This window comes from Mixophyes fleayi, chromosome 5 (genome assembly GCF_038048845.1).
Source record: "Mixophyes fleayi isolate aMixFle1 chromosome 5, aMixFle1.hap1, whole genome shotgun sequence".
NCBI classification, from domain to species: domain Eukaryota; kingdom Metazoa; phylum Chordata; class Amphibia; order Anura; family Limnodynastidae; genus Mixophyes; species Mixophyes fleayi.
Window position 1 is genome coordinate 716,975 of NC_134406.1, and position 14,688 is coordinate 731,662.

Sequence of the window (14,688 nt, forward strand, 5' to 3'; positions counted from 1 at the left end):
TGTACCATGCCGAAGGGTGGCAGGAAGACGGGTGGTCCGGATCTCTCTCAGAACCTCAAGAAATTTGGGTTTTCAGAGGCTAAGACCCCAAGCACCTCCTCTCCACAACGTGAAGCTCATTCCGACTCTGACGACTCGGATTCCTCGCCATTGACACGCAAGGATCTACAATCCCTGTTTCGGGAGGTTAAGGAGACAAGAAAATCAGTGCAGGCTGTCCAGTCAGAAGTACAGAAAGCCATTGGCTCCCTAAGGGCGGAGGTTCAGGACCTCGGGAATAGGACGGACCACCTGGAAACTAAAATGGATGAAGCTGCTTCTTCCCACAAGGACACGGTGACCGACATCCAACAATTGAAACAAGATATGCTTCATATGCAAGAACAACAAGAGGATCAAGAGAACAGGGCCAGGCGTAATAATCTACGCATTAGGGGTATCCCCGAGGAGGTGGATCAATCCCTCCTAGACCAATATCTTAAAAGACTCTTTGCCGGCCTAGCTCCTGCTACCCCAGAGGATCAGCTTCTCTTGGACAGGGCCCACAGAGCTCTCCGCCCTCGTTCTCAAGAGCCCTCTCAACCTCGGGATGTCATTCTCCGTTGTCACTATTATACCACCAAGGAAGCGATCTTGCGGGAATCTCGTAAGACTGACTCAATTACGTTTGAAGATGCCTCCTTGCAGATCTTCCAGGACATTGCTCCACTTACGCTTCTCAAGAGGCGTGAATTGAAGCCGGCGACTTCTATTCTCAGGGACAGTAACATTCGCTACCGATGGGGCTTCCCGTTCCGCCTTTTGGTCTGGCATAATAACAAGCTTCATTCTGCTCGTTCCATGACGGAAGCAGTCCAGCTCCTTGGGACTCTGGGTCTCCCGGCCCCGTCTTCTCATCCTCCCACGGCGGCATCGGGATCGCAGTCCGGCTCTACGGGATCCGCCCCTGCCTCTCGGAAGCTTCCAACTACAGAGTGGACGACTGTGACAAGAGCCGTTAAACCATCTGTTAATATTCCACCGCCTTGATATATGTTCTCAGTGTTGCCTTGTTTTCTTTTTATTTCTGAAACCACCCGGTTTCTTGTTCCTTCTCTCTACATGACTGATCGCTGGTTTTCGGTCTCCCTCATGTAGATTGGGAGGTAGCAGGGGCTACTCGCCCCAGTTATTGGGTTAATCTGTTAGTTAACTTTCTGTGTAATTACTTTACTGTATTATTTTCTAATTGTTTTATTATGCTACTCATCTACTACCCTTAGTTGATTTTCTATACGTTTGGCCATTTTATTGACTTTGGGTAGTGGTTTGCTCCTCTTCCCCACGACAGTCCTTTCCCATCTAGCTTGCTTTATCGCTCCTCTGACCCTGGCGGGGAGGTAGTGTGGTTGTCCACATTTTTCAGTTGGTTCTCCCAGACCTTCCTAGTGCCCATTTTCCTGGCCACGTTCCCATGATGGGCATATTGCCCTTGCCCGGCCCTCCCTTGCCACTGGCACTGCCCCGTACCTTCCCTGGCCGGCTCCATGGACCAGGTGTGTCTTCACACGCTGGCCCTGTCCACTACCCTACTCCCCCCTTTTCCTTTCCCTCCTCTCCTTTTTTTCCTCAGGCACTTTTATATCTTTTTTGTCCTTATTGCATTTGTGTTAACTTGGAACTGTTTTTTTATTTTTTTTTAGTGCGACCGGTCCTCGCTGGGGGACCTGAGGCGGCCCTGTCTTCATCTTCAGATGGCTCTTAGGATCTTCTCATTGAATGTCAAAGGTTTGAACAGCCCACAAAAGCGTACAACACTTTATCTCACACTTAAACAACATAGAGCAGATATAGTTTTTCTTCAGGAAACACATTTCACCCGCCATTCACACCCAGAACTGAAATCTAAACAGTACCCTTCTGCTTTCCATGCTTGTGACCCCAGACAGAAAAAGCGAGGAGTAGCTACACTTTTTGCATCTCACATAACATTTGAGCTCTTGACATCTCATTCTGACCCTGAAGGTCGATTTCTAATCCTAGTGGGCAAACTTAATAATACTATATGCACCCTAGTTAATGTTTATGGCCCAAACCAAAACCAACGTTCATTCCTGGCTGCCCTAGATTCTTTGCTCTCTCAGGTACGCCAGGGAGAAGTGATTATGGCAGGGGACTTTAATGTTGTAGTAGATGTTACCATAGACAGATCGTCCACCTTGCCTCCCCCCGTTTGTGGCTCGGAGTCCCGTAAATCTAAGGCCTTGGTTTCCCTTCTTTCCCATCATCTCCTCTTTGACTCCTGGAGGCTCAGGGAACCCTCATCCCGAGATTACACATTCTACTCCCCGGTTCATGGTACCTACTCACGAATAGACATGGTCTTCCTCAGCCACGATTTGTCTTTAAGACTCAGGGCGGCTCACATACACCCGATGGTTTGGTCTGACCACTCTCCTATATCAGCTGACCTATCAGATATTGTACCCCGTCCTCGCCCCGCCTCGTGGCGTATCAATGACTCCATTCTCCATGATCAGTTACTTATCTTAGAGCTAAGGAACCTTCTTGACGAGTATTTTCTCTTTAATGATCTCCCTGATACTTCCCCCATGACCCTCTGGGAAGCCCATAAGGCAGTGGTGCGCGGCCATCTTATCAGCATGGCCTCGCGCCGTAAGAAGCTGGCCACCTCCAAACGTGCGTCACTAACCATTCAACTCCAGACTCTGGAGAGACAGCATAAACTCTCCCCAAATGACGAGATACTGACCAAACTCCTAAAGGTGAGATCTGATTTGAACCTCCTACTCTCCGAATCCACTGCCTCGGCCTTGAAACGGCTGAAGCAGACGTTCTACGAAAAGGGAGATAAAGCTGACAGAATACTAGCTTCCCGTCTAAGGGCCCAGAGATCTCAAAACAACGTCATGGCCCTGAAGTCTTCTTCCGGCCTACCTATTTACCGTCCCGATCAGATAGGGCGAGAGTTTCAGAAATTTTATTCTTCACTGTATAACTTGGATGCTCTGAATCCCGGGAGTGCCCCCCCTGCGGACACAATAGCAGCTTTTTTGCGGCAAGCGAACCTCCCTACCCTTTCCAGTAGCCTAATCCAACAACTAAATGAGGAGATTACTTCGGAGGAAATACTGGCAGTCATCAAAGCCCAAAAGACCTCCAAGACCCCAGGGCCTGACGGCTTCTCCGCAGCCTACTATAAAAGATTTTCCCAGACCTTGGTTCCTCACCTCCGCTCCCTGTTCAATGCTGTCTTACATGGTGAACCCTTCCCGAAAACAATGCTAGAGGCGCGGATTGTAGTTATACATAAGGAAGGAAAAGACCCTAGCGACTGTGCAAGCTACCGTCCCATCTCCCTTCTCAATGTTGACATTAAGTTATATGCAAAGATCCTGGCTACCCGGCTGAATGAAGTCCTTCCGGGTCTAATTCATCATGATCAAGTGGGTTTCATCCCGGGTCGCCAGGCGAGGGATAACACTCGCCGCGCGATTGACCTTGTTCAAATTATTAATCACAGGCGCCTCCCGGCCATGATGCTCTCACTAGATGCCGAGAAGGCGTTCGATCGGATTTCTTGGGATTTTATGACCCTAGCGCTGAAGGCGTACGGCTTCACGGCTGAATTTCTGACTGGGGTGTCTGCCCTCTATAATTCTCCCTCAGCTAGGGTCCTGGTTAATGGGTCTCTTTCCGACCCTCTTTTCCTCTCCAACGGGACGAGACAGGGATGCCCCCTTTCGCCCTTAATCTTTGCTCTAGTGATAGAACCCCTGGCGGCGATGATCAGACAGTCGACATTGATCTCGGGTGTGACAGTGGGGCCGCGGGATTTCAAGATATCTCTCTTCGCGGATGACATACTTCTTTCTCTGACGAATCCTCAGGAGTCTTTACCCGCCTTATATAAACTTATCGATGAATATGGCCTCCTGTCTGGCTATAAAATTAATTTTGTTAAATCAGAGGCCATGCTCCTCCACGCTTCCCCTTCCCTTAGGTCCAGCTTACAGACAAATTTTACGCTACGTTGGCAGGTAAATAAGATCAAATATCTTGGAGTTTATATCACCTCGTCCTATGAGAGATTGTATCGGGAAAACTTCCCCCCCCTTCTGTCAAAAATCAAACAGGATTTGGAGACTTGGAAGAGCTATATTATATCGTGGCTGGGGAGGATTATTGCTATTAAGATGAACTTGGTCCCTAAACTTCTGTATCTTTTCCAGACTCTCCCAGTGAGGGTTCCCGACTCTGTGTTTAGGGATCTGCATTCCTCCTTTCTAAAGTTTATATGGCGTGCCAAGCCCCCTAGAATTTCGATAGCAGTGCTTAAGAAGCCCAGGGCTCGGGGAGGCAGGGGTTTTCCTGACATTAAATTTTACTATTTAGCATCCCATCTGACCCAGGTGGCGGTAACTTATGCGCCTTACCAGTCCATAGCTTGGGTGGACTTGGAGACCCACTATGTGGGGGTCCCCTCCATGGCTTCACTCTGGGGGTTGGCCAACATAGATAGACCACCAGCGGCCTCCTCTCTTCAATCTCTTAAATTCAGCTTATCCCTCTGGGACTCATGCCGGGTCAAATATAAATTGTCCTCCCCTATTTCACCTCTGACCCCCCTCTGGGGCAACCCACACTTCCCTCCTGGCAATTCGACCCAGCAATTTAAACTCTGGATAAAGGCGGGATTACGGGTGGTTTCGGACCTGGTGGTTAATCGAACTTGGGCTTCTATGTCAGAACTTAATCATAAATTTGAACCGTTTCGTCCGCTCTTTTTTGAGTACTTCCAGGTTCGACACTTCGCCATGTCTTTGCCCCCCCAGGAGGCTCTCCGGGCCCCGACCTCCTTTGAGTACATGTGTTTACATTCACCTCTCACCAAAGGGATGATCTCCCAGATCTATAATTGGCTCATAGATTATACTTTCGATACTCCAGGACGACATGAGCGGGAATGGGAAAATGACTTGGGTCCTCCCCCAGACGACTTATGCTGGGAGGAAGTCAGGGAGGGGATTGCCAAGAGCTCAATCTCTACTTTGATTAAGGAAACTGCCTACAAAGTGTACTATAGGTGGTACTATACTCCCGATAAGCTGTCTCAAATGTTTCCTACGGCCACTCCGAGCTGCTGGCGGGAATGTGGCCAGAGAGGTACGATGCTACACATATGGTGGACCTGCCCTCGCATAGTTCCTTTCTGGAACATGGTTCTTACACTCATAAACTCTGTGTCAGAACAACAGATAAGTAAAGACCCCTGGTCATTCCTTCTCTCTCGCCCTATACCTGATGAAAGCGCGCCTTCTAACAAGCTTATCTCCCATATTCTGGCAGCCGCTAAATCCCTAATAGCAAAGCACTGGAAAGACCCTAGGGCTCCTTCTATGCAGGAGTTACGGTCGTACATAGGTCATGTCGCAAGCATGGAGAGTATAACGTGCTACCTTCATGATAAATCATATAACTTTGATAAGGTGTGGGCCCCGTGGTACTTACTAGAAAGCCGTAGCTGCCTATCCAATACGGCTCCTCCCCCGACAGTTGGAACATAGATTTTGGGCCGCCTCTGGACCCCCCAGGCTGGATATGGTGCGCGGTGGGTGAGTAATGTCTATACGCTACCTCTCTCTCACGTAACAACTGTAACTGTGTGTTCCAGCTTTTCTTAGCATTGTTCCAAGTTTACGCGCCTATCTATTTATTAGCTATTTTGTTGACAATATTTGTGCCTCTCTACCCCCTCCCCCCCTTCCCTCCCCACCGATATAAAAGTATAAAAACTCAGAGGAAATACCTTGATTATTAAGATTTTTCTTGTCAAAAATGTTGTATGTACTGTTCCTGTTGTTTCCTCTTCAAATAAAGAGTTTAAAAAAAAAAAAAAAGAGTTGTATTTTGTATATTATCTGTACTTCTGGATGATCACTACAACCTCAAACTAGTGTGTAATGGTCCTTGTAAGGATCCCTTGAGCAAATAAACATCACCGCTTGAAGATTCTGCCTGATGCCTATTGCCCGCTGTAACCTGTGAACAACAGATAAGAGCTTACACTCTAATCCATTCCCCGGCTGTCCTGTGTTAACCCCAGTGTCTCTGTGTCAATGCTCTAGCCGCTACCCAGCAGGCCTGATCCATAGTAAGCGGTCAGGAGGTACCAGCCAGCCCACATCAAAGAGGCGCTGCAGCAGCTATACCAGCTACCCAGAAGTAAGCAGTTCTAAGCGCCAGTGAAGGAGCCTCGTGGTGGCAGCACTATCCTTCTACAACTGTTGCACAGTTTGCCTTGCAGTAAACAAGTATCTGGTGGCAGATGACACCAGTAGGAGTGGTCAGTAACAGTCGGATACTGACGGTGAGAAAAGAACCCAGAAACACTGTGTAAGGTCCCTCACCCAAGGACCACCTCCAGGCTGGGGGGCAAAGTAAGTCTATACGGTCACAGTTTATAAGCGGTGGGATAATCCCAGGTGGCTTGATGAAAACCAACTGAGGAGAGACGAGTAACTCAAGTGAAGAGTACCTGCAGCACAGGGGAACGTACAGGATGGCCAAATACAGCGCAGTGTCCAAGGCGGAGCTCGAGATCTTGTGCCAAGCAAAGAACATTTAAATTCATTATTCAGCGACAAGGACTGAAACAAAAAGCGTGTTGATAACCTATAATGAGCAGCAGAGGTGGAAGCGGATTGTGACTAAGAGGAGGGGCCAGTGCCAAACCTAGCAGTATCTGCACAGGGAACCAGCGGCGAAAGTTCAATGTCCTGAGGATGTCAGCGTTTCTGTATTAATGCAGCAGCTGGAGACCAGGTAGACAGAACAACAGAGTCAGGGCGGCTGCTTAAGTTGTGGGGCAACAAGTAGGCACCACCTCCTGCAGCGCTCAGATCCTTCTCCCCTGCTGATCCTGCTCAAATATTGCTGGGCAAGAGTGTCACAGTGGCAGATGGATTTGAAAGAAGTGCCCATGGCGACAGAATGTCTCAGTTGGGGAGCTGGCATAGAAATGCGAGATGTTGCTGTAAGGGATGGCCTTTCAAAGGTGATCCTGTGCAGCTCCTGCAGCCCCCTACTAAACTGGCAGGAGATGGAGGGACCCCTTGGAAGCCCCAGGCTCCAGTTCCCACAAAATGGGGACCAGAGCTCCACTAAGGACCCCAAACTTCACTGGACTACAGGGGAAAAATAATCTTTATTTAAATTTAATTGTAAAGAAACCAAAAAATTCTCTGGTCCAATTATACCCACTTCACACTGGCTGGCCACCCAAAGGTACCTTACTATGCCAGGGAACCATACCCAGTAACTTCTAGGGTTCTTACAGTCACTCAGTCAAATGCAGTTAAAAAGGTACAAAGACCTTCAGGTTAACTTCAGTTAGGGATTAAGGTATACTCAAGTTGGGTGGAGTATACAGGGTGGGGGTGTGGGTTTAGTATTAAGGTTATTTTATTTAATTTGTGGATAGTTTTAATGTTTTCGCAAATACATAAACAGATTGAAAAATGATGTGTGCTTACAAGTATATCAATATACGCTCTGCAGGGGTGTGGGATGCGAGTGCAGTTATGTGTTCGCAAAAATATGACCAATCTTTTTGTAAGATTACATCTATACTTGATTATGTACGCTCTGCGGGGCTGTGGGATACGGGGCAGTGGGTCTCAGGGGAACCGTTACAAGATTTTATGCTTTATGTATGTGTTCTGGTACATCCGACAGGGAGCTGGGAATCCTCTCCTGGAATGTGCGAGGTTTAAACAACAGTGTAAAGCGCTCCCTTGTTATACGTCAAATTAGGAAAAATGATCCTGACATAATTTGTTTATTGGAGACCCATCTGCATGGTGAAAGAACACTCTCCCTTAAAAAGTCATGGGTAGGTGGTGCGTACCACTCCACACACACAACTAATTCTCGAGGGGTTACTGTATTGGTTCATAAGCGTCTTAGTTTCACCCTGGAAAAAATACAGGTGGATCCGATAGGGAGATTTGCCTTAATGAAATCTGTCATTAATTGGGTTCCGGTGCTCCTTCTTGTGGTGTATATACCCCCTCCGTATAATAGTGAAGTTTTAAAAAAAATGTGGTGAGTTTATGGCAATGTCTCCAGAGGTTCCTACTATATGTATAGGGGACTTTAACAATGTGATGAATAAATCTATAGATAGATGGCGGGGAACAAAATCTTGCAGTCAGTGACTCTGTGTCGGCCTTTGCTGCCCTGGTAGGGGAGTTGGGCTTGGTTGATGTCTGGCGCTTAAGATATCCAGAAGAGGTGCAATTCTCCGGTTTTTCTTCATCATATGTGATGCATTCTCTAGGATTGATATGCCTTTGTTGTCGCACTCTCTGGTGCCGGCGGTACGGGGGGTGGAATACAAGGCTAGAGGAATTTCTGATCACTCGTCTCTTCTTCTGAATATTGATTTTGCTATTGCTAGAGGTCAGTCCTTTTGGAAGTTGAACCCCTTTTGGCTCTCCTTGATGGGTACAGGGGCAGCATTGGTGACTCAGTGGGAAGGGTTTTTCATGGATAACTCTGGTACAGCACGACCCCCCATGGTGTGGGACACTTTTAAAGCTTTTCTGAGGGGGACATTAATTGCCAGTGTGGCGGAAATAAAAAAGTCGTCTAGGCATAAAGAAAAAGAATTGGAGGAGACATGCAAATTATTAGAAAGGCGATATATAAAGGGTAGGACTGAGGCCTCAGGATGTGTTTGGCAGGTGGCTCAGAGGGAGTGGGTAAACGTAAGTTTCTTTTCTCTAAACATGTGCAGTATGCTGAGGGAGACAGAGATGGCAGTTTCTTGGCATAGCTGGCGAGGGTGGAGAGGGCTAATGCAGCTGCTCCAGTTATTTGTGATGGAAGCGGGGCTAAGATATTCCTGATGCCTGATATTGTTGAGGTTTTTTACAAATATTACTCTAGTCCATATAAGTCACAGGTTAAATATGATTTGGCCACCTTACAAGTATACTTGGATGCTATTATTCTTCCCACACTCTCTGCGGCTAGTAGGGAGTATTTACTGAAGAAGAGATTGATATGGCCATTATGTCATTCCCTAATGGAAAGGCGCCTGGAATAGATGGCATACCCATTAAAATATATAAAAAACATCGATCCTTTTTGCAGCTAAATTGTTGGGAACACTCGGCGAGCTGTGTGAGGCCAGCGCCCTCTCCCCCTCCATGGCGGAGGCAGTGGTGGTGATACCTAAATCAGGTAAAGATCCATTGTACCCAGAGTCATATCGCCCGATCTCACTCCTGACGTGTGATATAAAGATTTTGGCTAAACTGCTGGCACTGAGGCTAAATAGGGTGGTGTTGGAATTGATTCACCCGGATGAGACTGGGTTCATGCCGGGCAGGTCCACATCTTTTAACCTTAGGAGGTTATATACCCTCCTACAGGTGCGGTCGCCTCCTGAGGAGAGCGAAGTGGTGGTATCCCTTGACGCGGCTAAGGCGTTCGACTCGGTGGAGTGGCCGTACCTGTGGGAGGTGTTATCCAGTTTCGGGGTGGGTTCCAATTTCATAAAATGGGTTAAATTACTTTATTCACATCCTGTGGCTCGGGTATGTGTAAACAGCCACGTTTCCCAGCCACTTCAATTGGAAAGGGGCACTAGACAGGGATACCCATTGTCTCCTGCTTTGTTCGCACTAGCAATAGAGCCACTGGCCTGCCTTATTCGTAACAATAAAGATATTAAGGGACTTCAATCAGAGCAAAGGGAGGATAAGGTGGCGTTATATGCTGATGATATGCTGCTGTTTCTTGCTGACCATAAAGAGTCTCTGGGTACTCTCCTGAGGGTGGTTGCTTGTTTTGGGTTATTCTCCGGTCTGAAAATTAATTGGGATAAGTCCAGTGTGTTCCCAGTGGGTTGGAAATGTCCAGTTACTCCACTAAAAGATCTCCAACTGAGGTGGACACCAAAATTTAAGTACCTGGGATTGTGGATCACTAACACCCCCTCAGAATTTATGGAACTAAATTTACAGCCTCAGGTTGAGTATCTTAAATCAAAAATACATGTGTGGAGGAAACTCCCTCTTTCTGTGTCTGGCAGGATAAACTTAATCAAGATGGTGGTGCAGCCAAGGTTTTTATATACTTCAGCAATCACATATATATATCCCACCCTCTTTCTTTCGTAGTGTTGACCGTTATTTGACCTCTCTGGTCTGGGGAGGGGGGAGGGCCAAGGTTAAGCTCAGCTCGTTGTGTAGGTCCAGGGCTAGTGGTGGTCTTGCGTTTCCTAATTTAAAATTGTACTATATTGCCTCTCAACTGACTCACCTTAAGGCATAGATTTCTGATCCGGGATACCAGGATCTACACTGGATATTAGTTCATCAATTTAATGCCAATCATACGCCTTTGCAGTCACCGTTGTCCGGGCGGCTCGGCCCACAGGCTTCTCCGCTCCTGATTCAGGCAATTAAGATATGGACAGTCAGTAATAAAATGGTGGGATTCACAGATATAGATCCATGTACTCCTATTTGGGGGACGAGGAGATTGAGGGAGTTGGACACAGTGGTGGGATCCAGGCGGTGGTCCCGGTATGGTGTGGTGGCTGTAGGTCAACTATATGAAGTAAATGTTCTTAAATCTTTTGAACACTTGTTCAGGGAATTTTCTGTTCCTAGAACAATGTTCTTTTCCTACCTCCAACTGAGACATGCCATGTACACACAATTCAAAGGGGAGCCACCAGTGGTTGCCATAGCCTCACTGAGAAAGCAGTTACAGGCTTTGAGTAACAAGGGTTTGATTTCCTGTATGTACTCCTGTCTTTTGCATGAATCCACAGTAAATGACTTGAATGACCTGAGAAATCAATGGGAAATAGATTTTGGTCCCTTAACAGACAAAGATTGGGGGATGGTCATGGATAGCACTATTGCTTACACAGCATCATTAAAATTCCAGCAAATACAGGTGTTCATTCTGCATAGGGCCTACTTGACTCCTATTAAGTTGGCTAAGTTCCGCCCTGATAGCACTTCTAATTGTCCAAAGTGTAACTCGGAAAATGGCAATTTCTGGCATCTCATTTGGGAATGCCCTTGTATACAAACCTTCTGGCGAAGAGTCATACAATGTGTTCAAAAAACGTGAATTGAAGTCCCACTTAGGTCATCGGCCACCTGTTTATTTGGGCTCCGTCTGAAGGGAAACGTCAACAAGCTGACAAAAATGTATATTTCCCAGTTGTTTGTGGTGGCTAAGGTTAGCAAAGCCCGCTTATGGTTAGCCTCGGCGAGTCCCACAATTAAGAGTTGGAAAATCCTGGTTAACGCCACTATAGGGCACGAAAGATTTGTTTACACGAGCAGGCAGGCATTGTCAAAGTTTGAGAATATATGGTATAGGTGGGTGGAGTCTCCATTTTATTTTGTATCCCCAAGTCATGATGTCCCGAATACATGAGGGTCTGGTTCCCCTGGATTACATTATAACAATAGTAAAAAGTAGAGCCCCGTCTCTGCAGAGTACGTATGCAAGAGCATTTACGATGTACATTCCTGATTGAGTATTGTACAAATGTTATCATTATGCGATACTGGTGTCTTACAATTTATCTGATATTTTGTATTTAATATTGGCATATTTGCGACTATTTTCTTTTTTCTGTATTTGTTTGTTTTTTTTTGTTGTTAGTATGTATGTACCTTGAAAATTTCCAATAAAAATACTGGATTAAAAAAAAAAAAAGGTACAAAGACACTGCACTCTGGTGAGCTGGGGAACACTAACAGGGCTATAAAAGTACATGTTGTTATACTCCACATTTTGTAAGAAATGAGGAACAGACTGGTTAAGGTTTCAACACAAGACATCATCACAAGACACATTTCTACTTCCAGCACATGGAAACACCCCGGGCGCTACACTGAGCGGGCAGGGCGACACCCCGGGCGCTACACCGAGGGGGCAGGGGGACACCCCCCCCCACTACACCGAGGGGGCAGGAGGACACCCCCGGCGCTACACCGAGGGGGCAGGGGGACACCCCCGGCGCTACACCGAGGGGGCAGGGGGATACCCCGGGTGCTACAACGAGAGGGAAGGGCGACACCCCCCGCGCTACACCGAGGGGGCAGGGGGACACCCCCGGCGCTACAGCGAGGGGGCAGGGGGACACCCCCCACACTACACCGAGGGGGCAGGGGGGACAGCCCGGGCGCTACACTGAGGGGGCAGGGGGACACCCCCACACTACAACGAAGGAGGACACCCCCGGCGCTACACCGAGGGGGCAGGGGGACACCCCCGGCGCTACACCGAGAGGGCAGGGGGATACCCCGGGTGCTACAACGAGAGGGCAGGGGGATACCCCGGGTGCTACAACGTGAGGGCAGGGGGACAGCCCCAGTATTATAGGGAGGGGGCAGGGGGACACCCCCGGTATTATAGGGAGGGGGCAGGGGGACACCCCCCGCACTACACCGAGGGGGCAGGGGGATATCCCGGGTGCTACACCGAGGGGGCAGGGGGACACCCCCCGCGCTACACCGAGGGGGCAGGGGGACACCCCCCACACTACACCGAGGGGGCAGGGGGACACCACCCGCGCTACACCGAGGGGGCAGGGGGACACCCCCGGTATTATAGGGAGGGGGCAGGGGGACACCCCCGGTATTATAGGGAGGGGGCAGGAGGACACCCCCGGCGCTACACCGAGGGGGCAGGGGGACACCCCCGGTATTATAGGGAGGGGGCAGGGGGACAGCCCCGGTATTATAGGGAGGGGGTCGAGGGGACACCCCCGGTATTATAGGGAGGGGGTCGAGGGGACACCCCCGGTATTATAGGGAGGGGGCAGGGGGACAACCCCGGTATTATAGGGAGGGGGCAGGGGGACAACCCCGGTATTATAGGGAGGGGGCAGGGGGACAGCCCCGGTATTATAGGGAGGGGGCAGGGGGACACCCCCGCAGACACAAGGAGGGGACGGGGGATATCCGGGCACACACAGTAATTCCGGGTGACATTATTACACTACAGCTGTGTACAGAGGACATTATATAACATACCTGAGCGGCGATGTTATTTCCGTGATATCACTGCTGTGATGACGTCACTTCCGGCTGCTCGTTATAAACAGTCTGAGCTCGGGCGGTTCTGTCACGTGACGTCATCACAGAGCGCCCGCTGGTTGGCTGCCCGTCAGCGGGGGGCGGGGCCGGTTCTACCTGACAGTTATATTACCGCGAGCTCCGGTATAATGTTATATCTTCATATTATATCCTGTGTACATGTATTATATCATTATACCCATTATATTATACCCTGTGTACCTGTATTATATCATTATACCCATTATATTATACCCTGTGTACATGTATTATATCATTATACCCATTATATTATACCCTGTGTACATGTATTATATCATTATACCCATTATATTATACCCTGTGTACATGTATTATATCATTATACCCATTATACCCTATATATACCCCATTATATTATATCATTATATTATACCCTGTGTACCTGTATTATATCATTATACCCATTATATTATACCCTGTGTACATGTAATATATCATTATACCCATTATACCCTATATATACCCCATTATATTATATCATTATATTATACCCTGTGTACCTGTATTATATCATTATACCCTATATATACCCCATTATATTATATCATTATATTATACCCTGTGTACCTGTATTATATCATTATACCCATTATATTATACCCTGTGTACCTGTATTATATCATTATACCCTATATATACCCCATTATATTATATCATTATATTATACCCTGTGTACCTGTATTATATCATTATACCCATTATATACCCCATTATATTATACCCTGTGTACCTGTATTATATCATTATATCCTATATATATACCCCATTATATTATACCCTGTGTACCTGTATTATATCATTATATCCTATATATACCCCATTATATTATACCCTGTGTACCTGTATTATATCATTATATCCTATATATATACCCCATTATATTATACCCTGTGTACCTGTATTATATCATTATATCCTATATATACCCCATTATATTATACCCTGTGTACCTGTATTATATCATTATATCCTATATATATACCCCATTATATTATACCCTGTGTACCTGTATTATATCATTATATCCTATATATACCCCATTATATTATACCCTGTGTACCTGTATTATATCATTATATCCTATATATATATACCCCATTATATTATACCCTGTGTACCTGTATTATATCATTATACCCATTATACCCTATATATACCCCATTATATTATATCATTATATTATACCCTGTGTACCTGTATTATATCATTATACCCTATATATACCCCATTATATTATATCATTATATTATACCCTGTGTACCTGTATTATATCATTATATCCTATATATACCCCATTATATTATACCCTGTGTACCTGTATTATATCATTATACCCATTATACCCTATATATACCCCATTATATTATATCATTATATTATACCCTGTGTACCTGTAATATATCATTATACCCTATATATACCCCATTATATTATATCATTATATTATACCCTGTGTACCTGCATTATATCATTATACCCCATTATATTATATCATTATACTCTATATATACCCCATTATATTATACCC

At 46.6% G+C, this 14,688-nt stretch overlaps 1 protein-coding gene across 2 annotated transcripts in view; it reads right to left on the reverse strand.

Annotated features, from left to right (window-relative positions):
• The window catches only part of MAF1 (MAF1 negative regulator of RNA polymerase III), a 33,292-nt gene extending 20,122 nt beyond the window's left edge, over window positions 1-13,170 (reverse strand). For both annotated transcript variants that reach the window (XM_075211489.1, XM_075211488.1), the window contains exon 1: window positions 13,077-13,170. The gene's annotated coding sequence lies outside the window, so the exon portion shown is untranslated. The remainder of the gene's footprint in view (window positions 1-13,076) is intronic.
• Between the last annotated feature and the right edge of the window lie 1,518 nt (window positions 13,171-14,688).